Here is a 26322-nt window from a genome sequence, read left to right on the forward strand (position 1 = left end):
TATATATATATATATATATATATATATATATATATATATATATATATATATATATATATATATATATATATATATATATATATATATATATATATATATATATATATATATATATATATATATATATATATATATATATATATATATATATATATATATATATATATATATATATATATATATATATATATATATATATATATATATATATATATATATATATCAATAATAGTGTTCATCAGAGTTCTGTCCCGTTTTCCAATCACTTTCTATTATTAATTAACAATCTTAACCAAACTTTCCTATCCACTCCTACGCTGATGATACCACCCTACATCTTTCCGGGTCCTTTCAGAGATGACCAACCCTTCAGGAAGTCAACAGATCACGCAGGGACTCCACAGACTGCCTGACTTTTGATCTTTTTTAAGATTTCTGATTGGGGAAGAAAAAACTATGTAGTGTTCAATGCCTCAAAATCTCAATTCCTCCATCTATGAACTTGACACAACTTTCCTGAGAACTATCCCCTCTTCTTCAATTACACTCAACTGTCTCCTTCTTGCACACTGAACATCCTCAGTCTGTCATTTACTCATAATCTTAACTGAAAGTTTCACATCTCATCTCTTGCTAAAAGAGGTTCTATGAAGTTAGACGTTTCCACCAGTTTATCTCATCCATCCAATGGCTAACTCTGTACAAGGGCCTTATCCACCCTTGTATGGAGTACTCTTTGTATGTTTGGGAGGGTTCCACTAACATAGTTTTATTAGGTAGGGTTTAATGCTTTTCGTCATATCAACTCCCCTCCTCTGAATGACTCTCTTCACCCTCTTTCTCACTGCCGAAATGTTGCATCTTTTTTTATCTTTTATCGCTATATTCATGCTAATTGCTCTACTGATCTTGCTAACTGTATGCTTCCCCTCTTCCTGCGGCCTCGCTGCACAAGGCTTTCTTCTTCCTCTCATTCCTATCCTTTCCAGCTCTCTAATACAAGAGTTAACCTGTATTCTCAATCATTCATACCTTTCTCTGGTAAACTCTGGAACTCCTTGCCTCCTTCTGTATTTCCATCTTTTTTCGAGTTGACTTCTTTTATGAGGGAAGTTTTAAGATATTTGTCCCTTTCTTTCGGTTAATTGTTTCCAATATTTTAGGGAACTTGTATTTGAAGAGGGCCTTTTTTTTATTGGCTTTGGCTCGTTTCCCTCTTGCAAAAAAGAATGTTATTTCATTGTTATTTTTAAGGCTTTCTGGTTTTATTTTCTTATAACTAACGTTTTTAATTGTTTTCTATTGTTTTTCTTACCTTTTACAAATAACCTTCTTTTTTACATTGTATACAGGATTGTATACAGGATTGGATCAGGCAGGTTTAAAAGATGTTGGTTGCTAGGACTTGGATAAATAAGAGATGTTTCCAACTTTTCGCTGTCTAGGACTTCTCTGTCCCAGACCTTAGAACGGTGTATGCGTCCCATGACTCACTATCTGCGCGTTGTTTCTATGTCTGAAGATGAGATTGCGTTGTCCGAAACGTCACAAGAATTTAATCAAGAGTTTTGAATAGAAAATTATTTTACTATGACTTTTCTTCATTCTTTACATTCTATGGTTTGGCGGACCTACACTTAACCAAGTATATATATACGAGTATATATATATATATATATATATATATATATATAGAGAGAGAGAGAGAGAGAGAGAGAGAGAGAGAGAGAGAGAGAGAGAGAGAGAGAGAGAGAGAGAAACTTTTAATGCAACGTAGTAGTTAGTCAATGAGGGTATTTTGTGAAGGCAGAAGAATAAAATTGTTCCAGCAGAATGCACAAGAAAATCAATCTTTGCATTACCAGGAATAACGACACGACTTGGTGTACTGGATGGATTTATGGATTTACGACGGACAGATGGGCACAGAACCGGCTTTTACGTTTTCTGACAAGTTGAGTGAAAGGGCAAAGAATAAAGAAGCTTGTCCGTGATGCCTCTAGTAATTAATATTTCTCAATATTTTATTCTACCTATAAGATATTTAATACTTATCCCTTTCACGTCATCCTCTGTTCCCTGCTAGTACAATCACCTCCTTTTCTATGGTTTTATTCATTTTCTTTAACAACGTTCAATGACAAAATGCAAATCACAAAGATATAAGTTCAAAAGCCAGACGTGCTGACCTCCGACACACCTCCATGGATTGGTACGTCACTAAACTTTTTTCATTTCCAGTTCTATCACCAAACTTTCTAAATCAGTCAATATAATGAAGAACGCGGACCCCACCAAGAAGTATTCCGATCATCGCACCTATTCCAGTGAAAGAGAGGCGGTGGAGAAAGAGCAGGAAAAGCTTGTCGAGCTCGGGGGCGCCGGCTTGGACATGCACGGGGAGGGTGGTGCCCGTGGCGAACTGGAGACAGTAGTACTGGTAATCATGTGCAGCTGTGTATGCATTGCAGCAGCGGCGTACGAGTACTACTTGATGCAGGTGGATAAGTACATTGCATACACCTAGCTATGAATAGAATATGACCATAATGTTCTTCATAATAACAATTATTGAGTTTGTTGCCTGATCGCGAGATGTAACATCATATACTACAGATAAGTTTTATGTATCAAATATTTCAAATAAGAAAGATTTCGATAGGCTTAGCTTCTGGCACACACACACACACACACACACACACACACACACACACACACACACACACACACACACACACACACACACACACACACACACACACCGCGTAGTGTAGTGGTTAGCACGTTCGACTCACAATAGAGAGGCCCGGGTTCGAGTCCCGGCGCAGCGAGGCAAATGGGCAAGCCGCTTAATGTGTGGCCCCTGTTCACCTAGCAGTAAATAGGTACGGGATGTAACTCGAGGGGTTGTGGCCTCGCTTTCCCGGTGTGTGGAGTGTGTTGTGGTCTCAGTCCTACCCGAAGATCGGTCTATGAGCTCTGAGCTCGCTCCGTAATGGGGAAGACTGGCTGAGTGACCAGCAGGCGACCGAGGTGACCGAGGTGAATTACACACACACACACACACACACACACACACACACACACACACACACACACAATAAGTTAATGAATAAATAAGTAGATAAAATAAAATATCAAATAAATATTTAACTACAAATAAACAAGCAAATAAATATAAAAGATATACAGCAAGAAGAATCAGAAATAGGGGAGAGAGAGAGAGAGAGAGAGAGAGAGAGAGAGAGAGAGAGAGAGAGAGAGAGAAAGCGCCACAACATCATGGTCATATTATGGCGCAGATAGGGAGCGCTTGGTCCATGGAGGCAACAGACACCGAATCCGACAAGCCATTAAAGGTGGCACCGCCGACCGCGCTTGAAGGCCCGTCACCGCGACAAGGTGGTTCTCACGGTGGAGAGCGGGAAGGAATGATATGGATAGGAAAGAAGAATAATGGGTGTTGGCATCACGAGGGTGTTACTTGATTACTCAACAAAATTTCTGTAAATAAAGATATAACAGAATACAAGAACGCGGTGCATTGCTAAAACAACTAATAGCTAAAATATAACACAATCAGTTGAACGTGTGCAGCCACTCGCCACTGATGTGTGTTCATATTTATATGTCCTGTAGCTTATAAACAATGGCATTATGAGTATTCAACCATAGAATTCTAACGTTTTGGAATGAGGCGGTCTTTTATCTATGAGAATACGTGACTCCTCAGACACCATGAGAGAGAGAGAGAGAGAGAGAGAGAGAGAGAGAGAGAGAGAGAGAGAGAGAGTGGATTTATTTACTTGGTGCACTAAATGAAAGTTAAGGCTGATGTACACTGTTCCTACACTGTCTTGCTTACATCTTCACTGGTGATGTCTTGCTTGATGAATACCAAGTACTCCATTTCTGATATATTTTTATTTGCATTGGGAAGAATATCAACTGACGGATACAAAGCTCTTCTTTATGCAATGACGCACTTACATACAGAAAGTTGTTTAATATATAACCATTTGATATATGAAAAAATAGTATCATTTGTTGTTTTTTTGGATGTTTATACATCAGAACAGTGAAGATTATGTTCTTAATCAGCACTAATAATTTGCTTACCTGCTGTCAATGATAGTGAAAGTTACTACCTTTGGTCCTAGATGAACACATACCAATGTCATAATTGAGCACGTTACTATCCATTAAACTTGCAAAATCAATTACAGGATATATACATCGTAGTTTCTCATTCTATAAAGAGACCATAGAAAGTGTTAAGTTTTTCATGGACTTTTGTTTCTTTGAAAGGGGTTGATTGAAGGATCATTATAATCAGTAAGTAATTTGGAATGCCTCACTTGTGGAAATGCCATTTTATATGGTAACCCATTCTTGACAAATTACTGGTGGCTTTGTTTGCTCAGTCTGCTCTCATATGCCAAATGTTTAATTACTATTGTCAGTACAAAAAATAGTACATGTCCAGGTATAGTAATCATGTAGCACATTTGAGAGTATACATTCACTTTCTTAAGGAGCACTTCCCATTCTCTAAGTTCTTTAGTTCATCATATGACAGGTTACTATTTCAGCACTGTTGGTGGATCTTAATTACAGTTCATATAAGTAAAGATCTCCTTATATTTATGTAGGATATATTTTGCATTTCAAATGAGGACCTTGGTTATGAAAACATTTCAGAATGTGCTGATTTTATATATGGAATAGTGATGAAGCCAACCTCATGAACCAAGCATTATTTTATATCCTCAAGTGAGGTTTGGAGTATTCTGTTTTGACATCAAGGTTCATTTAGGACCACAAATATCCTCCACCTTCACTTGAAAAGTAACTTTTATCATTGCCAGTTTAACAAAGTTTAATATATATATATATATATATATATATATATATATATATATATATATATATATATATATATATATATATATATATATATATATGAATAATTTAATATGGTACAACACTAACACTTATAAATACAGGATAAATCTGGTTTCTGCTCTATTGTAAGGAAGTGTCTTCACATTCTTTTGAAAGAAAATAACAATCAGCATGTAAAACAATATGTAAAGCTTAAAATGAAGTCTCATACGTTCTTCTCAGAAGTTATCACTTGATGCCAACAGACATGTTACAATAGTGGTAACCTACATTTACAGTTTCCTTTAACCTTTTTTTTCTTCTTCTTCTTTGTATGTGTATGAGTGTGCTCAGTATATATATATATATATATATATATATATATATATATATATATATATATATATATATATATATATATATATTTTTTTTTTTTTTTTTTTGCATGCACATGTGTGCAGAACAAAAGTTAATGATCTCATTTATACATACCTTTGTTAAGATTTTATTTTTATGAAGGGAGTTTGTGTGTAAGTGTGTGTGTAACACGTAGTGTGGTTGGAATGACTGTTTTTTGCTGATTAACATAGTTTTTAGTGTTGTGTTTGCAAGAGACTGAAATGCCATGTTCATTGATCAGTCAGTATGAGCTCTAAGCTCTATCCATAGGGGAAAGGCTGGGTACCCAGGGTGACCAGCAGACGACCGTGGTGAAGACACGCAAGTCTTAATAGTGTAGAGATATAATTTTTGCACTTCTGCCTTGTCAGGCTATAGATTATCATGATCACGATCCTGTACTGTATATAAAATATTGAGAGAGAGAGAGAGAGAGAGAGAGAGAGAGAGAGTTGGGGAGAAGTTGGAGGGAGAGTACTTTTTCACTAGATTCAAAATTGGCAACAGTGTATATCTAGCTGGCTGAGGTCTGATGACTGCTGGCATCCCACAAAACTGCGTCCCTAAGAGATAAGTTACGGAATATCTATTTTTTAAGCACAAGGGGAAACCGGCCAAGGACAACAAACAATATAAAAAAAAAAAACGCTGGATTGCCAGATCCTTTAAAGAAATTAAGAATTATCCAAAAGACAGGGACAAATGCCTTAAGACCTCCCTCTTCAAAGAAGTCAATTCATAGGAAGATGGAAATACAGACGCAGGCAAGGAGTTCCACAGTTTACCAGAGTAAATCAGTCATTCAATCACGGGGTCATATGCTGGGGGTTGCGTCGCCTCACCTACCCTATGGCACCACTTCAGGCAGTCACACCTCGCGGGTCTCCATGCAGGGTCCCTTCCCATGCTAAATAACTCCCAGCAAGAGACACTGATTTGCTGCAGCCATGAGTTCTTTGGACATCCCCTTGGCCTCCTCCATGCTGGGTTGTCCCTTTCGGAGACAACCCAATATGTAGGATCGGCTTCCGTGTACCATGCCACATGACCATATAGTCGCAGTTGGCATTGATGGACTATGCTGGTAATCGGCCTTGAATCAGTCTCACGGAGCAATCACTGATTTGACACGAAGTCATACCAGCGGTACCGTATGATCCTGTGAAGGGATCTAGTACCAAAAACATCAATTAGCCTCTTCAGATCGGTGTTCAGCGTCCGTATCTCACAACCATAGAGTAAGACTGGGATCACCAGCGACTTGGAACGGCCCCGAACCTTCGTCTGTCTGCACAGGTACCAAATACTCGTGTTGAGCGAGTCCATAACGCTGTGGGCCAGACCAATCTGCCATACAACTTCCCAGCTTGACCCACGTATCATCGTTACATACTACACTACCAAGGTATGTGAAGTTTTCCGAGATCTCAATGTCCTCGCCACACACATGGACAGACAGTACTGTTTCATCCAGTAAGTCTCCAAACACCTGAACCTTGGTCTTGGGCTAGGAAATCTGGAGTCCCAGGGGCTTCACCTCCTCATGCAGTACCTCTAGAGCCATTACAAGAACCTCCAGTGACTCAGCAAAGATTACTGCATCATCAGGAAAAACAAGAGCTGTAATTTCAGTATTGCCGATAGGTGCTTCACAATGACTTTGGTCTACAACTCTGCCTAGTATCCAGTCCAAGCAATTGTTGAAAAGTGATGGAGCAAACACGCATCCCTGCATCACTCCCGTATTCATAAGAAAGAAGCTGGACACAACCCCTCCACACTTCACAGCACTCACAGTCCCAGAGTAGAGGCCAATTAATAGACCAATAATTCTTGCAGGAATCCCACAGATGCAGAAGTTCCCAGAGTGTCTCTTGATGCACTGAATCAAACACTTTCTTGAGATCGAAATAGGCTGCAAGCATCCCTTGTTGAAACTCACGACGGTGCTCCACCAGTACATGAAGCGCTAGGATCCAGTCAGTTGTTGACTTACTGGGTGTGAACCCAGACTGTTCAGGTCTCTGATGTTTCAGCAGGTGACTGCAGATATGCATCAACAGAAAATGGGCAAGCACTTTGCCTGGTACGCTGACCAGTGTTATACCGCGGTATTTGTTAAAGTTTTGACGGTCTCTTTTCCCTTTCCAGATAGGGATGACCAACCCCTTTTTCCAGTCAGAGGGAATGGAACTTGAATGCCATACAGCAGTCAAGACAGCATGCAACCTACGAATCATGGCCTTACTCCCCACTTTGAGCAGCTCCGCACTGATGTTACAGATGCCAGCTGCCTTTCCATCCCTCAACTTTGCCACAGCCTCTTTGACATCATCAGTGGAGGGTGCAGTTTCATCAATTGGTGGATCAGCATCCAGCATCTGTAACCCTGCAGTTTGGAGCTGTCCACTCGGAAGATCCACCATGAACAGCTGCTCTAAGTACTCAGCCCAACGAGCCATCTGCCCATTTGTGTCCGACTATTTGCTGTTCAGATAACACTCGCCTGAGTAGATTTGGAGTGGAGTTTCTTCAGGGCTTAGTAGTCAGGTCGGAGGTCATTAGCACTTAAATAACACTCTACATCCTCAGCAAGACCCCTGACATACCTCTCCTTGTCTCTCCTTAAGAGAGCTCTAGTTCTATATGACAGAGCCCTGAACTGGTCGCAGTTCCCAGAAAGTCTGGCAGCACGACTCTCCTCAATACTGTCCAGCGTCTCTACCGAGGCAAAGCCACTCCATGACCTTGGGCACCCCCCAAATGCATTCCTTGGCAGCCTCGAGTCTCACGTTTGAAGGTATCCCATAGATCTACTGGGTCCTTGATGGTGTTGAGCACTCCAAATCAATTGGAGACTGTCACTGCATACTCCTGGGCACATGTCAAGTACTTCAGTTTCTCAAGATGAAACACAGTGTGGTCAAATCTTGGAGGCTTTCTGTACTTGACATGAAGCTTGAGTGTAGCAACAACAAGCCTGTGATTAGTTGCAAAGAACTCGACACTCCAATAAACCATGCAATTCAGGAGGATCCTACAATGAGTGTTAACAATGTTATGGTCAATCTCCTTCGCTACCCTTCCGGCATTGCTATACCAAGTCAAGCAGTGCAGCGCTGGTCTTTGATACCAAGAACCTACAATTCTCAACATTCTGGAAGGAAAGAGCTGTTGTCGTTCCTGGTACCAGAGCCATGGGGACTAACACATTGCTCAGTGCCAGTGACAGCATTAAAGTTACCCAGAACAATAAGTGCATCACGACAGGGACACTGGTCCTGTACAGAGTCCAGGTATGAATTATTGAGAATACTGGTCAATTCTTGTACAGTGGAGACTCAATACTTGAACGTCTAAATACGAACTTTTCAATATTTGAACACAAAAGTTTGACTTGATACTTGAAAACATACCTAATAGTCGAACGTCTACAAATGTTGTTGTAAACAAAAGCTCCCTGGTGTCCCCCTTCCCCCTCCACCAGTTGTGACGGTTCTAGGTCTGAGCGGCGACGGGACTCTGCGTTGCGGACTGAGCATTGCAAAATTGCTCCTGCGACGTTCAACCCGTTTTGTTAGCGGACCGAGCGTCGAGAGGGTGCAGGTAGTAAAATTAAACTGTCTGAGACCCTAATGCACCACATTTCCCACCAGGTGGTTGTAATACTTTACTTGCTCACACACCACATGCTCGCCGCATCTACACTCCATATACATCTTTTAATTTTTCCCCATGTAACTTATAATGACAAACACACACACACACACACACACACACACACACACACCCCGCGTAGTGTAGTGGTTAGCACGCTCGACTCACAATCGAGAGGGCCGGGTTCGAGTCCCAGAAAGCGGCGAGGAAAATGGGCAAGCCTTTTAATGTGTGGCCCCTGTTCACCTAGCAGTAAATAGGTACGGGATGTAACTCGAGGGGTTGTGGCCTCGCTTTCCCGGTGTGTGGAGTGTGTTGTGGTCTCAGTCCTACCCGAAGGTCGGTCTATGAGCTCTATGCTCGCTCCGTAATGGGGAAGATTGGCTGGGTGACCAGCAGGTAACCGAGGTGAATTACACACACACTTATACTAACATAGATCGGTTGTTATCAAGCATTTTGGAAGTTCGGGATTATTTGAAAGAGAAAAAGCCAGATGTAATGTGCATTGTTGAAACAAAACTGAAAAAAGAGATCCATGTCAACTTTAAAGAGGATTGATATAATACCTGGAGAAGGGACAGGAAGGATAAAGGGGGAGGAGAAGTGCTAATAAAGGTTCGTGAGGAGGATGTGCAATATGGTGAGGACAAAGTGGAAGTAATGGGAGTAACAATTAGAACAGAAGATTTGAAGAAAAGAAAAATTATAGTTAGATATGTTTCACCAAAGACTAATACATGGGGATCAGAAGATATGCAAAGAGAGGCGATAAAGTGACTAGATGACATGGTAAGAAGAGACAGAAGAATACTCTTAGTTGGAGACTTTAACTGTAAAAAAATAAACTGGAGAGAGATGGAAGTAATGGATAATGCTGGGCAGTGGAGCGAAAATGTGTTACAGTTGACTATGGTTAATACAATGGACCAGTGGGTGGAGGAGTCAACAAGGTACAGGGGGGAAGAAGAACCATCATTGCTTGACCTAGTTTTCACAAAGAAACCAGAGCCTCCTCCAATCATACAATACCTTAGTCCAATGGGGAAAAGTGATCATGTGACATTAGAGAAGCAAATGCAGGAGGAAGATGAGATAAGTTACAGAGAGGATTATAAAGGAGAGATTAAATTATGCAAACCCAGATTTTGAAAAATTAAGGATTTATTTTGCTGATGTTGAGTGGAGTAATATCATGTGCAAAAAGACTTTACAAGAGAAATATGATATATTCTTACAGAAATACAATGAAGGAGTAAAAAAGTTTGTTCCTGTTTATAGAGTTCAGAAAAAAATACATGCTTGGTACAATGCTAGATGCATACAAGCAAAAAAGGCAAAAGATAAAGCGTGGAAGAAACTCTTCAAGCAGGGAAATTACTATAACAGACGGCAGTACAAAGATGCTAGAAATGAATATATTAGAGTAAGGAGAGAGGAAGAAAGAAATTTTGAGAAAGATGTAGTGGATAAAAGCAAATATGAACCCAAACTTTTCTACACGTTTATAAACGGCAAAACAAAAACAAAAACAAAAAATAATTAAAGAAAGGAAGACATACCAAACAGAGAAGGAAATGTGTGAAACAATGAATGAGAGCTTCAAAACGGTATTCACTGCAGAAGATGATTTCACAGAACCTGATAGGACATTGCATTGCCAATGATTACAGGAGATTGCAGTGCATAAAGAGGATATTGGAAGATTACTGAAAAAGTTGAAAGTCAGAAAAGCAATGAGGCCAGGTGGTGTATCTGGCTGGGTGTTAAAAGAATGTAAAGAGCAATTACTGGATCCAATTTGGGAAATAATTAAAAGTTCAATAAATGAAGGGAAAGTTTCACTAGAGTGGAAGAGAGCCAACATAATACCGATATTTAAAGGAGGAAAGGTAACTGAACCATTAAACTATAGACCAGTGTCACTTACAAGTGTCGTAGGGAAGTTATGTGAAATAATTATCAAAGAAAAATGGGTTAAGTTTCTAGAAGAGGACCAAGTCATATTAAACAGACAATTTGGGTTCAGGACAGGGCGGTCATGTGTATCAAACTTATTAATTAAGCTTCTACTTGAGAGTTATTGCAGGACTTGAAAACAGATATTGATGGGTAGACACAGTATACCTAGACATTAAAAAGGTTTTAGATAAAGTCCCTCATTGAAGACTTCTTTGGAAACTAGAGAACATAGGAGGACTGCTTGGAACCTTGCTCGAATGGACAAGAGATTATTTGAAGGATAGGGAAAAGAGAACTGTAATCAGGCATACATACTAATGTTGGGGTAATCTAACTAGCGGAGTGCCACATGGGTCAGTGTTAGCCCCCATTATGTTTCAAGTTTATGTAAACGACATTCACATTGGGATAAACAGTTATATAAATTTATTCGCTGATGATGCAAAGTTGTTAAGATTTATCAAAACCAGAGGGGACTGTCTGCTGTTGCAGGAAGATTTAAACAAGATCTATGAATGGAACAAGAAGAGGAAATTGGAGTTTAATGCCAAGAAATGTCACATAATGGAACTAGGAAAGAGTAAGAGAAGACCAGTATGGAATTATTTGATGGGAGAGGAGCAAATAATGAAGACTAAAGAGGAAAAAGATCTTGGAGTGATCATACAAGAAAATCTGAGCCCTGATAAACACATAAGCAAGATATTTGGACTATCATATAAGATGTTGACTAATATAAGAGTGACATTTCATTACATGGATAAAGATATGATGAAAAAAATCATCACAAGCATGATACGTCCAAGGCTGGAATATGCAGCAGTGATATGGTCTCCGAGCTCTAAAAAGGATATAAGATAATTAGAAAGGATACAGAAGATTGCTACAAAGATGGTTCCGGAATTAAAGGACCTCACATATGAAGAACGACTGAAGGAAATGGGACTGCCAACCTTACAAGATAGAAGAAAACGCGGGGACCCAATAACAATGTATAAGATAGTCAATGATATTGAAAAGAAGACCTGGTGCTGTTGGCGGAAGAAAATGGAAGGACAGAGGACATGAAAAGAAGATCATGATGAGGCAGTGTGTGAAGGATATTGGAAAATACAGCTTTCCACACAGAACGGTGGAAAAATGTAATGAATTAGATAATGGAATCGTCAGAGCACATACTGTGCATAACTTTAAAGAAAAACTAAATAAATAGAGATATGGAGACAGAACACTATGAGCCCCGCTCGAACCCTGTACAATACAACTAGGTAAATACAAAGAGAGAGAGAGAGAGAGAGAGAGAGAGAGAGAGAGAGAGAGAGAGAGAGAGAGAGAGAGAGAGAGAGAGAGAGAATACTGTACATACATTCAATTGCGTAAATTAGATACATAGGAATAAGTAACAGACACACACACACACACACACACACACACACACACACACACACACACACACACACACACAGACATACACACAATTAGATTGCTTATCAACAAAACATTAAAACAGCATTCCATACATGTACACAATAATCAATGGTCAATTACCTATCACTTTTAATGAGATATGCATTAGAGAGAGAGAGAGAGAGAGAGAGAGAGAGAGAGAGAGAGAGAGAGAGAGAGAGAGTTTATTATGATAACTGATGAAGGTAGGTTAAATTTAAAAAAATAATTATATAAAATGAGAAAAAAGTAATGAATAAATAAATAACCACCACCAACAACAACAACAACTACCACTATATATATATATATATATATATATATATATATATATATATATATATATATATATATATATATATATATATATATATATATCGTTAAAAGTGATTCCCAGCTGGGCATTTATTATTTTCTTGTATATATTTCCTTTCTCCTATGATGGTCTTATTCTCTTTATTGAGTCTTTGTATGACTTCGCCGAAGCTAGTCATTGTCTGCTAGATCGCTATTTCGGGTTACTTAATCCTTCCTCAGTAACAAGTAGCGATCTAGCAGACAATGACCAGCTTCGGCGATGTCATACAAAGACTCAATAAAGAGAATAAGACCATCATAAGACAATATATTCCTTCATCACTCTTTATATATAAGATGAATGACAATTCTTGTTATTGTGTACATGTGTGGAATGATGATTTAATGTTTTGTTGATAAGCAAACTAATTGTGTGTGTGTGTGTGTGTGTGTGTGTGTGTGTGTTCACTGTTTGATCTTCTGCAGTCTCTGACGAGAAAGCCAGACGTTACCCTACGGAACGAGCTCAGATCTCATTATTTCCGATCTTGGGATAGGCCTGAGACCAGGCACACACCACACACCGGGACAACAAGGTCACAACTCCTTGATTTACATCCCGTACCTACTCACTGCTAAGTGAACAGGGGCTACACGTGAAAGGAGACACACCCAAATATCTCCACCCGGCCGGGGAATTGAACCCCGGTCCTCTGGCTTGTGAAGCCAGCGCTCTAACCACTGAGCTACCGGGCGCGCGTGTGTATGTGTGTGTGTGCGTGTGTGTGTGTGTGTGTGTGTGTGAGTGAGTGTCATGATAAGTTACATGGTGAAAAATGAATAGATGTCCTTATATGGAGTGTAGATGCAGCGAACACGTGGTGTGTGAGCAATTAAAGGATTACAACCACCTGGTAGGAAGTGTGGTGCATTGGGGTTTCAGGCAGCTTAACTTTACTACCTGCGGTTCTAGGTCTGAGCGGCGCGGGGACTCTGCGTTGCGGACTGAGCATCGCAAAATTGCTCCTGCGACGCTCAGTCCTTTTTGTTAGCGGACCGAGCGTCGAGACGGTGCAGGTAGTAAAGTTAAGCTGCCTGAGACCCCAATGCACCACACTTCCTACCAGGTGGTTGTAATCTTTTAATTGCTCACACACCACGTGTTCGCTGCATCTACACTCCATAGACAGCTATTCATTTTTCCCCATGTAACTTATCATGACACACACACACACACACACACACACACACACACACACACACACAGAGAGAGAGAGAGAGAGAGAGAGAGAGAGAGAGAGAGAGAGAGAGAGAGAGAGAGAGAGAGAGAGAGAGAGATACTATAGTGTACATACATTCACTTGCATAAAATAGATACATAGGAATAAGTAACACACACACACACACACACACACACACACACACACACACACACACACACACACACACACCGCATAGTGCAGTGGTTAGCACGCTCGACTCACAATCGAGAGGGCCGGGTTCGAGTCCCGGTAAGCGGCGAGGCATATAGGCAAGCCTCTTAATTTGTAGCCCCTGTTCACCTAGCAGTAAATAGGTACGGGATGTAACTCGAGGGGTTGTGGCCTCGCTTTCCCGGTGTGTGTTGTGTTGTGTCTTGATGTGGTCTCAGTCCTACCCGAAGATCGGTCTATGAGCTCTGAGCTCGCTCCGTAATGGGGAAGACTGGCTGGGTGACCAGCAGGCGATCGAGGAGGCGAATTACACACACACACACACACACACACACACACACACACACACACACACTTAAATTGCTTATCAACAAAACATTAAATCATCATTTCACACATGTACACAATAACAAGAATTGTCATTCAATTTCTATAATAGTGATGAAGGAATACATTCAAGGTTAAATGAAGAAAACATAATTATATAAAAATGAAAAAAAAATAATAAGTAAATAAATAACCACCATTACCACGAACAACATCTGCCACTAAACTCGGAGTCAACAAATATCATGACAGAAAATTATGTTTCTCTACACTCTACAGTCGGTTTCGTCAATGAAGTTGGTTCTAGGTGAGCCCATGATCAAAAGAAGACAAGAAGTTCTAACCGCGCTCTCCCACCCCGTGTACCTCTGACGTCACGCGCCCCTCTAGCTGCCTCACTGTAAAGAATCTGTATGCCAGCCCATGTGTACCTGCACTCCTGGTACAAATATTATTTTCAAGGGCAATGAAAGACATAATGAAGATTGATACGCATTATATACATATTTATTTATGACAACACTAGATTTTATACATTAATTGTAAATGTACTGTACAGTTTTTATTTTAGTATTTTTTTTTTTTTCATCTTGCTAACTTCCTTTCTCGATGAAGTCATGTTTCTATTCAGAGTGATTGCCTTGCTTATCTCGTCTTCAGCCCATTGCCTTATTGGCTTCCCACTTAAGAGACACTCGACTTGAGATGAAGAAAAATACTGAGACAATGTTTTCCTCACTTCTGCTGCAGTGGCATGTGCTGTTTGGAGTTGGTCCAGCAGAGTACTTTTCGCCTTCTCCCACAAAGCACGTTCTTTCTCCCATTCATTCTTCATGTCATTCAATTGGCCAAGCAACACTCCCCTTTCTTCTTTGCAGTCATCAACCTGGCGTTGCAAATCCTCAACAGATGGACGTAGTTGCTCCTCTTCTGTAGCATCTCCCTCTGGGACCTCAACTTGTGCTTCTAAAATGTCTTGTATTAGTCGGTTATGTCCTCTTCTCACAACTGTTGCCTCTCTTTCCCCACGCACATAAGCAACTGTACGAATATATTGTTCGTATGAGAAAAATTTTATCATTCATTACGAGGTTTTTCTGTTACTACACAGAATCTGGCGTGCACTTCTATTAACCCCTGATAACACTGCTTGAATCAATATTGTAGTACTTTTAAAGAGTATTAGAGTGCCCTCGTACTGTATAATAATGCGTTATGCACAGTAAGTTATGTTCTCGCCTTGTGTTGTCGGCAGCAGTTGTTTTGGTGATGCATCTTCCTTTATCCTTACAAGGTGTTTTGGAACAGGCAGATTAAGGAGCTCATACTTAAGATTTCGTTCATATGCATTTGGCTCGAAATGTAAGCTACATATCACTGCTCTGTTTCCATTGATTGGGTCTTGTCTTTTACACAGACTAATCCATTTCTTCTTCACCTCGTCATTCTTTGGAAATCTGTGGAAGGTGATTCCATTATTGTTTCAATAATTTGAATAGCACCCATACACTGCACAGCAATTAGGCATTACTGTAGATACGGTAGGTTATATCCTCACTTCCTTCTGTCTATGTGCGTACACTGTGAGGCAATAAACTGTGTGCAGGTGACCAGGTGTGCGGCTGTGCGCGTCAGGTCGTGAGGGGCGCGTGACGTCACGGGTCAGGAATGTGGTTCATTTCCGGTTGACCGCGGTTAAACCTTGTCTTCTTTTGATCATGGGTGACCCAGTGCGGTCTGAGCGGAGTACGGACTCTACGGAGTAACTGAAATCGGTGACGCTGAGTCCGCGCCGTAGAGTCCCCGCGCCATTCAGTCCGCACACGCTAACTGCACCCTCTCGACGCTCGGTCCGCTAACAAAACGGACTAAGCATCGCAGGAGCAATTTTGCGACGCTCAGTCCGCGACGCAGAGTCCCCGCGCCGCTCAGACCTAGATCCATCACGGGACCTCGTAGCATCGTACAGTGGCCAGTCACACCACACAGCTGCCGGTCTGACATAGGGAGAGTTTGAACTGCCATTACTTCCTCCCTGACGAAAGTCTTTGCCGCTCCAGTGTCCACCACCAGGGGACATGGGCAACCGTCCACTGCGCCAGACACTCGGACCGCCAGCGCAGTAGCGTCGCTGCGGCATTTTACACAGATGGGGCCCAGGGACGACTTGGTAGGACAGTGGCCCGAACTCCCAGTCTGTTAGCGTTTCCCCCCACCATCATGACGTCCTTCAGCTACGAGCAGGTAGCACGGCGATGCCCCCACCGTCCACAGTTCTCGCAGCAAGCTTTGGTGGGAGAACATGCTAACACATACTCCAGCGCAATCACTGCGACGATGGCCACGTTGGCTACATTTGCTGGATTTGCGTGCGGCGAGCTGGTAGGTAGCGGCGCGGCGGCTTCCTGGGCGGCGAAGCGGTGATGTGGCGTCACAGCGGTGGTGGTAGTGTACAGGAAGGCCTCAAATTCCATGGCCCTCGCCAGTGCCTACTGCATATCTGCTGAGTGCGCCTACTTCACGTAGATTTGCACCTGTTGATCCTCCAGTGCGTCTACGAAAGCATCCCGAGATAGCACCGACACCATCTTTTCTGGGCCCACTGGGTACGCATGACGCACCAGCGATTCCACCGCCTGGGCTAGCTGTGGGAGAGACTCACCCTGCTGACGTGTTCTGCCCTTCAGCTGCTCCCTGTACACCTCGGCCTGGAATACACTTCCGAAGCGCATCCTTAACTCCTCAGCTACCGTGGTGTATGTTGATCGTTGGCTCGCCGTCATGTGTGCCAGGATCTCCAGCGCTGGCCCTCGCAGACTGGCCACAAGCTGCAGCGCTTTCTCCTGGTTGCTCCATCCCTGTCCTTGAGCGAGCAGCTCAAACTGTGCCTGGTATGCTTCCCAGGCCACCTGCCCACCAAACTCAGCTAGTTTGCACTAGACATGTGTGTGTGTGTGTGTGTGTGTGTGTGTGTGTGTGTGTGTGTGTGTGTGTGTGTGTGTGTGTGTGTGTGTGTGTGTGTGTCTGACGAGACAGCCAGACGTTACCCTACGGAACGAGCTCAGAGCTCATTATTTCCGATCTTCGGATAGGCCTGAGACCAGACACCGGGACAACAAGGTCACAACTCCTCGATTTACATCCTGTACTTACTCACTGCTAGGTGAACAGCGGCTACACGTGAAAGGAGACACACCCAAATATGTGTGTGTGTGTGTGTGTGTGTGTGTGTGTGTGTGTGTGTGTGTGTGTATTTACCTAGTTGTATTTACCTAGTTGTATTGTACAGGGTTCGAGCGGGGCTCATAGTGTCCTGTCTCCCTTCATATCTCCATTTATCTAGTTTTTCTTTAAAGTTATGCACACTATGTGCTGTAACAATTTCATTATCCAATTCATTCCATTTTTCCACCGTCCTGTGTGGAAAACTGTATTTTCCAATATCCTTCACACACTGCCTCATCATGATCTTCTTTTCATGTCCTCTTGTCCTTCCATCTTCTTCCGCCAACACCAACAGGTCTTCTTTTTCTATCTTTTCAATATAATTTACTATCTTATACATTGTTATTAGGTCCCCACGTTCTCTTCTATCTTGTAAGATTGGTAGTCCCATTTCCTTCAGCCGTTCTTCATATGTGAGGTCCTTTAATTCCGGCACCATCTTTGTAGCAATCTTCTGTATCCTGTCTAATTTTCTTATATCCTTTCTAGAGCTCGGAGACCATATCACTGCTGCATATTCCAGCCTTGGACGTATCATGCTTGTGATGATTTTTTTCATCATATCTTTATCCATGTAATGAAATGTCACTCTTATATTAGTCAACATCTTATATGATAGTCCAAATATCTTGCTTATGTGTTTATCAGGGCTCAGATTTTCTTGTATGTTCACTCCAAGATCTTTTTCCTCTTTAGTCTTCATTATTTGCTCCTCTCCCATCAAATAATTCCATACTGGTCTTCTCTTACTCTTTCCTAGTTCCTAGTTCCATTTATAATGCCATTTCTTGACATTAAATTCCAATTTCCACTTCCTGCTCCACTCATAGATCTTGTTTAAATCTTCCTGCAACAGCAGACAGTCCTCTCTGTTTTTGATAGCTCTTAGCAACTTTGCATCATCAGCAAATAAATCTTTATAACTGTTTATCCCAAAGTAAATGTCGTTTACATAAACTTGAAACATAATGGAGGCTAACACTGACCCTTGTGGCACTCCGCTAGTTACTTTACCCCAAGATGAGTATGTATCTCTGACCACAGTTCTCATTTCCCTATCCTTCAAATAATCTCTTGTCCATTCGAGCAAGGTTCTACGCAGTCCTCCTATGTTCTCTAGTTTCCAAAGAAGTCTTCTGTGCGGGACTTTATCAAAAGCCTTTTTAATGTTTGTGTGTGTGTGTGTGTGTGTGTGTGTGTGTGTGTGTGTGTGTGTGTGTGTGTGTGTGTGTGTATTCACCTAGTTGTATTCACCTAGTTGTAATTTTTACAGGGCCTGGGTATTATACTTGTGTGGTCCCGTCTCCATATTTATACACATCCAACTTTCCTTTAAAACTATGCACACTCCTCGCTGACACCACCTCCTCGCTCAAACTATTCCACACTTCCACACATCTCTGCGGGAAACTATATTTCTTCACATCTTTCAAGCATACTTCCTTAGCTATCTCTTTACTATGCGATCTCGTAGTTCTATTTAAATTTTCCTCTTTCAACATCATTTGCTCATTATCCACTTCATCCAAACCGCTCAACAGTTTATAAACCTGTATTAAATCTCCTCTTTCTCTTCTTTGTTCTAAGGTGAGCAAATTCATTTCTTTTAATCTTTCCTCATTTCTGCCAATTCCGGAACCATTTTTGTCGCCATTCTCTGCAATCTCTCCAACTTCCTTATATGCTTCTTTTTATAAGGGTTATCAAACCACCCCCAGCATATTCCAATCTTGATCTAATTACAGTACTAATTAATTTCTTCATCATATCTTTTTCCATATAATGAAAGGCTAATCCAATATTTCTAATCAAATTATATATTTCTTCAAACATCTTGTCAATATGAGCCTCAAACTGTCCATGGTCTTGTATTATCACTCCCAAATCCTTTTCCTATTCCACCTTTATCAACACTACTCCTTCACCCATCTTATATAACCCTCTTGGCCGTCTTCCACTTTTCCTCATCTCCATTACATGACTTTTGCTCAGATTAAATTCCATCTCCCACCTTCTGCTCCACCTCCAAATCCTATCTAGATCTGCCTGTAAGATTTCACAATCTTCTTCACTCTTCACACACCTACACAATTTCGCATCATCCGCAAAAAATTCATATAACTGTTTACTCCCTCTGGCATATCATTAATATAGACAAGGAAAAGTATTGGTGCCAGCACTGAACCTTGTGGGACTCCACTCTCCACCACCAACCAATCCGACTTTGCATCCCTTATTACCTTTCTCATCTCTCTCTCCATCTCAAATAGTTTTTCATCCATTTTAACAATTTTCCCTTCAGTCCTCCATAAATCTCCAATTTCCATAGCGGTCTCGTGTGTGGTACCTTGTCAAAAGCCTTTTTCAGATCCAAATATACACATCCATCCATCTCTCTTGTATTTTGTCAACCACTCTCGAATAAAAGCTCAGTAGATTCGATCTCCCTTTCCTAAAACCAAATTGATGGTCCGATAATAACTTATGATCCTTCAAGAACCGAATCCAATATTTCTTTATTACCCTCGCACAAATCTTACCGACCACACTTGTTCAAGACACAGGTCTAGTTAAGAGGCTCTTCCTTACTGCCTCCCTTATATATGGGCACCACTTCAGCTCTTTTCCACTCCACCGGTACTTCCCCCGTTTCTAATGAGCACCTTATAATATCATATAATGGATCTATCAATTCTTCTCTACATTCCTTCAATAATTTACCTGAAACTTCATCCGGCCCCATCGCTTTATCATCTTTAAATTCCTCCAACATTTTATATAACTCCTTTTTAGGTATCTTAATGTCATCCATGTGTAGTACATTTCCTTCCACATTTTGAGGCTTTACAAACATTGTTTCTTTAGTAAATACTTGTTGAAACCTATTATTTAGCAATTCTGCGATATTCTTAGGGTCATCTACTATCCCTTGCTCTCCTTTTAATCTTTCAATGGACTCTCTCCTTTTAAGTTTACCATTTATTGTTACGTTCACTGGTTAAACTGGTAAGATTGGCATCGGGGAGCCGGTGAACAATAACAATAAAAAAAAAACACTGCAGGTTCAACTGGTGAGGAAATGCAAAGGGGGCACTTTAAAAAGCTATTTTAATAACCCATAATGAAATTGACACATATATAACATGAAACATGAAACACAGATATATAACATGAAACACAGAAAAATGACATACACATATACATATAACACAGAAATAAATACAACAATAAATCCCAACTTAATACCTAACAATAATCCTAATCCTATATGGAGGCAATGTGGAAAACACGGATGAGGGGAAGTGATACTCATGCGGTGTCGCAGTGGTGAAGTGCTAGGTGATGGTTGATCCCACGGTACACCCAAGAGGCGTTGTGTTCACTGGTTGAGGTCTGGACCTCAACTGATTTCCAGAAAGCCAAGAGCTGGCTTAACACTTCTGGTTGAGTCGAATGGGGCCGCGTGAATCCAACTTCGGGACAGTAGCGGGGCTTCATGAAACGGTGACGTGGAGGGTTCATGAGACGGTGGCGTGGAAGTTTCACGAGACGGTGACGTGGAAGGAAAGGCGGAGAGGTGGCGAACGAGGTAACAAGCAGAGGAGGTGATGGTAGTGGAGTATGTTACGGGCGGGCCGTAACATTTCCTGCCCCCTAAGACCTCCGTAATGGGCTCATGAAGGAGGTGAGACGGGAGATCTTGATAAGGCGTCGGCAATGATGTTGTCCACCCCCTTGATATGGTGGACTTCCAAGTTGAAGGGTTGAGTTAACAAGGCCCACCTAAGAATGCGTTGGTTTCGGTTCTTCATGGCGTGAAGGAAGACCAGAGGATTGTGATCGGTGAAGACCTTCGTAGTTTGAGGACCAGGATGAAGGTAGCACTCAAAACGTTGGAGCGCCAGAACGAGTGCCAGGGCCTCCTTCTTGATGATGGAGTAGTTGAGTTGATGTTTCTTCAGCTTGGCGGAGTGATAGGCGATGGGATGGAGGATGCTGCTTGTGGGGTCCGTTTGTAGTAGGACAGCACAAACTCCAACTCCACTCGCGTCCACTTGTAGATGGAAGGGGCGGGAGTGATCCGGCGTCCAGACCACTGGTTCCGAGGAGAGGAACGCCTTGAGGTGTTGGAAGGCTTGGTCACAGGTCGGGGTCCAGTGGAAGGGGACAGAAGTGCTGATAAGGTCCGTCAGGGGCGGCCAGGGTGGAGAAGTTCCTACAGAATCTTCTGTAGAAACCAGCCATCCCCAAGAACCTCATGAGAGCTTTCCTGGTGGTAGGGACAGGGAGGCCAAGGATGGCCTCCACGTTGGCTCTCTTGGGGCGAACCTTGCCGTTCCCCACCACATGTCCCAGGTAGACCACCGTAGACTTCCTGAAGGTGGACTTGGCCAGGTGGATTGTAAGCCCGGCTTCCTGCAACCGACCCATCAGCCTCCGAAGACTGGTCAGATGTGTCACCCAGTCATCAGAAGTCACCACCAGGTCGTCCAGATATGCAGCTGTTCCCTCCAAGTCTTGGGTGATATAATTTATAGCCCTCTGGAAGGTGGCGGGAGCATTAGACAAGCCGAAGGGCTTGGAATCTGGAAGTAACCTTTAAGTAAGTCTATAGTGGTTACAAATTTGGCTACTCCTATACTATCTATAAGGTCCTCTATCAAGGGCAATGGGTAGGAGTCTGGCACCGTCACTTTATTTAATTTCCTGTAGTCGGTGCAAAATCGACTACTACCATCTGGCTTAGATGTTAACAGGCAGGGAGAAGCCCAGGGGGATATACTAGGTTCTGCAAGGTGATGACAGAGCAGATAGTCTACCTCTTTTTTCAAGTCTCTTTTAATGGGTGAAATGCGATAGGCTGGTTGTCTTATAGGCTTGATGTCATTAGATATTAAAGTTATATCATGTTGGATAGTATTACAAAGTCCTGGAAGGTCACCTGTGATTTCTGAAAAGTCTAGCAATAACTTTTTAAGATCAGACTGTTGTGAAGATGTTAAGGAAAGAAACACCTCATCAAGGTTGGACATGATTTGGCTGTTTGAGGGGCGTCCTTTAGGTGACGAGAAGAGGAATTTGATGTCGGACTCTTCCTCGGGGGGCACAGGACCAGACTCCTTCCCTACCAGACATACAGGTACAATGCGAGACAAGTCGTCCTCTGGTTCTCTGGAGTGGTAAGGTTTCATTAGATTAATATGAACTAGTTGGGAATCCTTACGACGGTCAGGAGTGTGGACCACATAGTTTAATGGACTTAGTTTTTGAGCCACAACATAAGGTCCCATGAACTTACTGTGAAGAGCATTGCCTGGAGTGGGAAGAAAAAGTAAAACCTTGTCTCCTGGTTTGAAACTTCTCATGACAGATTTGGGAAGAGAATTCTGTTGCATTTTAGTTTGAGATTTGAGGAAGTTTGATTTAGCAAAGATCTGACTTCACTGATTTTATTCTTAAGGTTACTGATGTAGTCAGACACACTGGGGCTTGAAGGAGTATTTTGAGTAAACCATTGATCCTTTAATATTTTGAGAGGCCCCTGATCTGTCTACCATAGAGTAATTCAAAAGGGGAGTAACCTAAAGAATCTTGAGGAGATTCTCTTAAAGCGAAGAGAAGGAAAGAGATACTTTCATCCCAGTCTCCTTGATGCTCCAAGCAATACTTCTTCATCATGGATTTTAATATTTGGTGAAACCGCTCCAGACAGCCTTGGGATTGGGGGTGGTAAGCCGAGGAGGTAACATGGTCGATGTTTAGCTCATTCACTATCTGTTGGGAAAAATTCCTATTAAAATTGCTACCCTTGTCAGACTGAATTTGTTTTGGAATTCCTACCGAGGTGAAAAAATGTATTAGATGTTTTACAATGGTCTTTGATGTGATGTTCTTAAGAGGGAATGCTTCAGAGTACCTGGTAGTGGGATCCATGAGGGTTAACAAATACTGATTCCCTCGTTTGGTTTTGGGTAAGGGCCCTACGCAGTCTAGAATGATCTTTTCGAAGGGCTCCGTCTGAACTGGAATAGGCGTCAGAGAAGCTGGCACAAGGCGTTCGTTAGGCTTACCCACAATTTGACATATGTGACATGTTTTTACATAGTGTGACACATCCTTTTTCATTCCTGGCCAAAAAAATGTTGAAGAGCCTTCTTGTAGGTTTTTGGATGCCTAGATGACCTGACAATCCATCATGAGCTAGTTCTATAATGGCTGGTCTTACAGACAAGGGATGACAACTTGATGTGTTTCTGACCAGGTGTCTAGTTGTTTCAGTTCAGGAGGTCTGTAGGCACGCATCAGGACTCCTTCCTGATAATAAAAACAAGGCAATTTAGACATATCCTTTGTCTCACTGGCAACATGTCTGATCTTAGCCAAAGTGAGATCCTGTTCCTGAGCATTAATCAAATTCTCCTTTGAAATGATGTTATTGTACAAGTTGTCAGTAGAGGCAATCATTGGTGGAGGAGGTGATGAAAGGGCAGGGACTTGGACTGAGACCTGGTGACTGCACACACTGGGAAGAAGTGAGGGGATGTTTCGTCCAGGGTCTTAGTGGGACTTTCTGTTAAGGGAGAATCAAGAACAATTAAGTTTGGAACAGCCAAGTTACCCACAAGATCGTTACCCAGTACAAGATGTACCCCCGGTACTGGCAGTTCACCAGGTTTAATGGCTACCACAACCTCTCTTGAAATGAACGGGCACTGTAAGCTAATTTTAGCCAAGGGATAGGAGAGCTGTGATTCGAGACCTGTAAGGATCACCTTCTCCCCCAGTGAAAGCCTGCTTGATGTTAGGGATGACATCTTCCTTTAAGATGGATTGGGCAGCACCTGTATCACGCAGAACCTTGACATTTATTGCCTTGTCCTTACCATCAGTCAGGGACACTTTACCTTGATACATGTACGAGTCATAAAGTTCTAGTGGAGAGTTGACGGGGGTTAGCTAGGGCCACTGGTTTCTTGTTCTCAAATGTGTTAGGTTTAGGGGCCACAAAAGAAAGTTGACGTTGAGAGACCTTGGAATTTGGGTGTCTACATTTTTGGATCGTGTGACCTGGTTTCTTACAGAGTGTACACCAGTGGGAATTATATGCATTTGGCGAGAATCCGATTGGCTTACCACCCGCGCCCCCAAAACCTTCCCCAAAAGAGGACCTAACATTAGATGGTGAACCACGACCTTTACTACCCAGGGATCCCATCAACAAAGCAAAGGCATCAGCCACTTTAGCGGCAGACATAAGATCACACTCTCCCCGTTCTTCCACATGCCTCAGAATATTAAAGGGTAACTTGTTCTTCCATTCTTCCAGGACCATTAGATTGAGCAACTCCGAAAAGGTGGTAATGTTAAGGGCGGCTAACCATTTCTTAAATTGTCTTAGTTTCTCACTAGCAAATTCAACATAGGTGTGAGAGTCTGGTTTACATACTTTCGGAACTGTTGTCTGTATCCATCAGAAGTGATAGAGTAGGCGTCTAGAATGTTACCTTTGATCTCTTCATATTCTACCTCATCACTAAGGCCGTTGTATACCCTATAAGCTTTTCCTACTAGCTTAGGGACAAGGAGAGACACCCACTGATCCTTGGGCCATTTATTCCTATTAGCAATGCTCTCAAAAGCGCGAAATGACCCGTCAACATCAGATTCATCAAAAGGGGGAACTAGCGAAGCAGCTGTAGCAGGATTAAAGCTTGCTAACTTTTTCTTTATATCTATTTCTTCCCCTCTAAACTTAGCGTCATTTCGTAGGGCTAACTCCTGAATTTCTAACTCTTTCTCCTGCCTTTTAAGTTGTAACTGAAATTCTCTCTCTTCCTTTTCTGCCTGTAGTTGCATTTGTTTTTCCTGTAGCTTCTTTTTCTGCCTGTAGTTGCATTTCTTTCACTTCCTTTTCTGCCTGTAGTTGCATTTGTTTTTCATGCATCCGGTATTCTAGTCTAAGCTTCTCAATTTCCCACTGACTTATCCTATTCTTATCCTGTTCTTCCTGGGGACTGTGTATTATAGTCCTCGTAGAGGCTGACATGGGAGTTAACTCTTCTATGGCATTTCCTAGCAACTGACCTTCTTGCACTAGATGTTCAACAACTACATTCTTAATGACCTCTTTAGTCATCTGAGACGTGATGGGAACATCAAAATGTTTAGCGATGGTCTTCCATTGGTCCTTCTTTATATTAGCATCTTTAAGTTGTTCCAGAGAAGGGTCAGCACAAAAATCTTCAACGTTAAACTGAGCGGAAGCCATATTAAATAGATGTTAAACCACAACAAAAAATGATAAGCGAATTACTTAAGTGAGGAACTTGGCAGAGTGATAATAAAGGCAACCTTGGAAATTACCTAGATTATACTTAAGTAAACACTTATGAGTACAATCACTAATGAGGGGTAAACTAGAGAGTTACGGCATTAAGAGGATCCGGATTACTCTAGTTACGAGACTTGAGAGTGAGGAGCGAATTGTACTGAGACTTGTTATTGATAAGGAGGCGGATTAGTCTGAGAGACTAGTTAAAATGGCCGATTCTAACTAGCGAGAAAAATGATCCGCGAAGTGAGGGATTGAGGGTTTGCATGAACATATGATGATCCCAACACTTGGATAACACTTATTACACACCTGCCTATGTGCAAAAATAGAGATAAGTGCTATCGGTGAACACGCCTT

The sequence above is a fragment of the Portunus trituberculatus genome, chromosome 37 (assembly GCF_017591435.1).
Source record: "Portunus trituberculatus isolate SZX2019 chromosome 37, ASM1759143v1, whole genome shotgun sequence".
Classification (NCBI taxonomy): Eukaryota; Metazoa; Arthropoda; class Malacostraca; order Decapoda; family Portunidae; genus Portunus; species Portunus trituberculatus.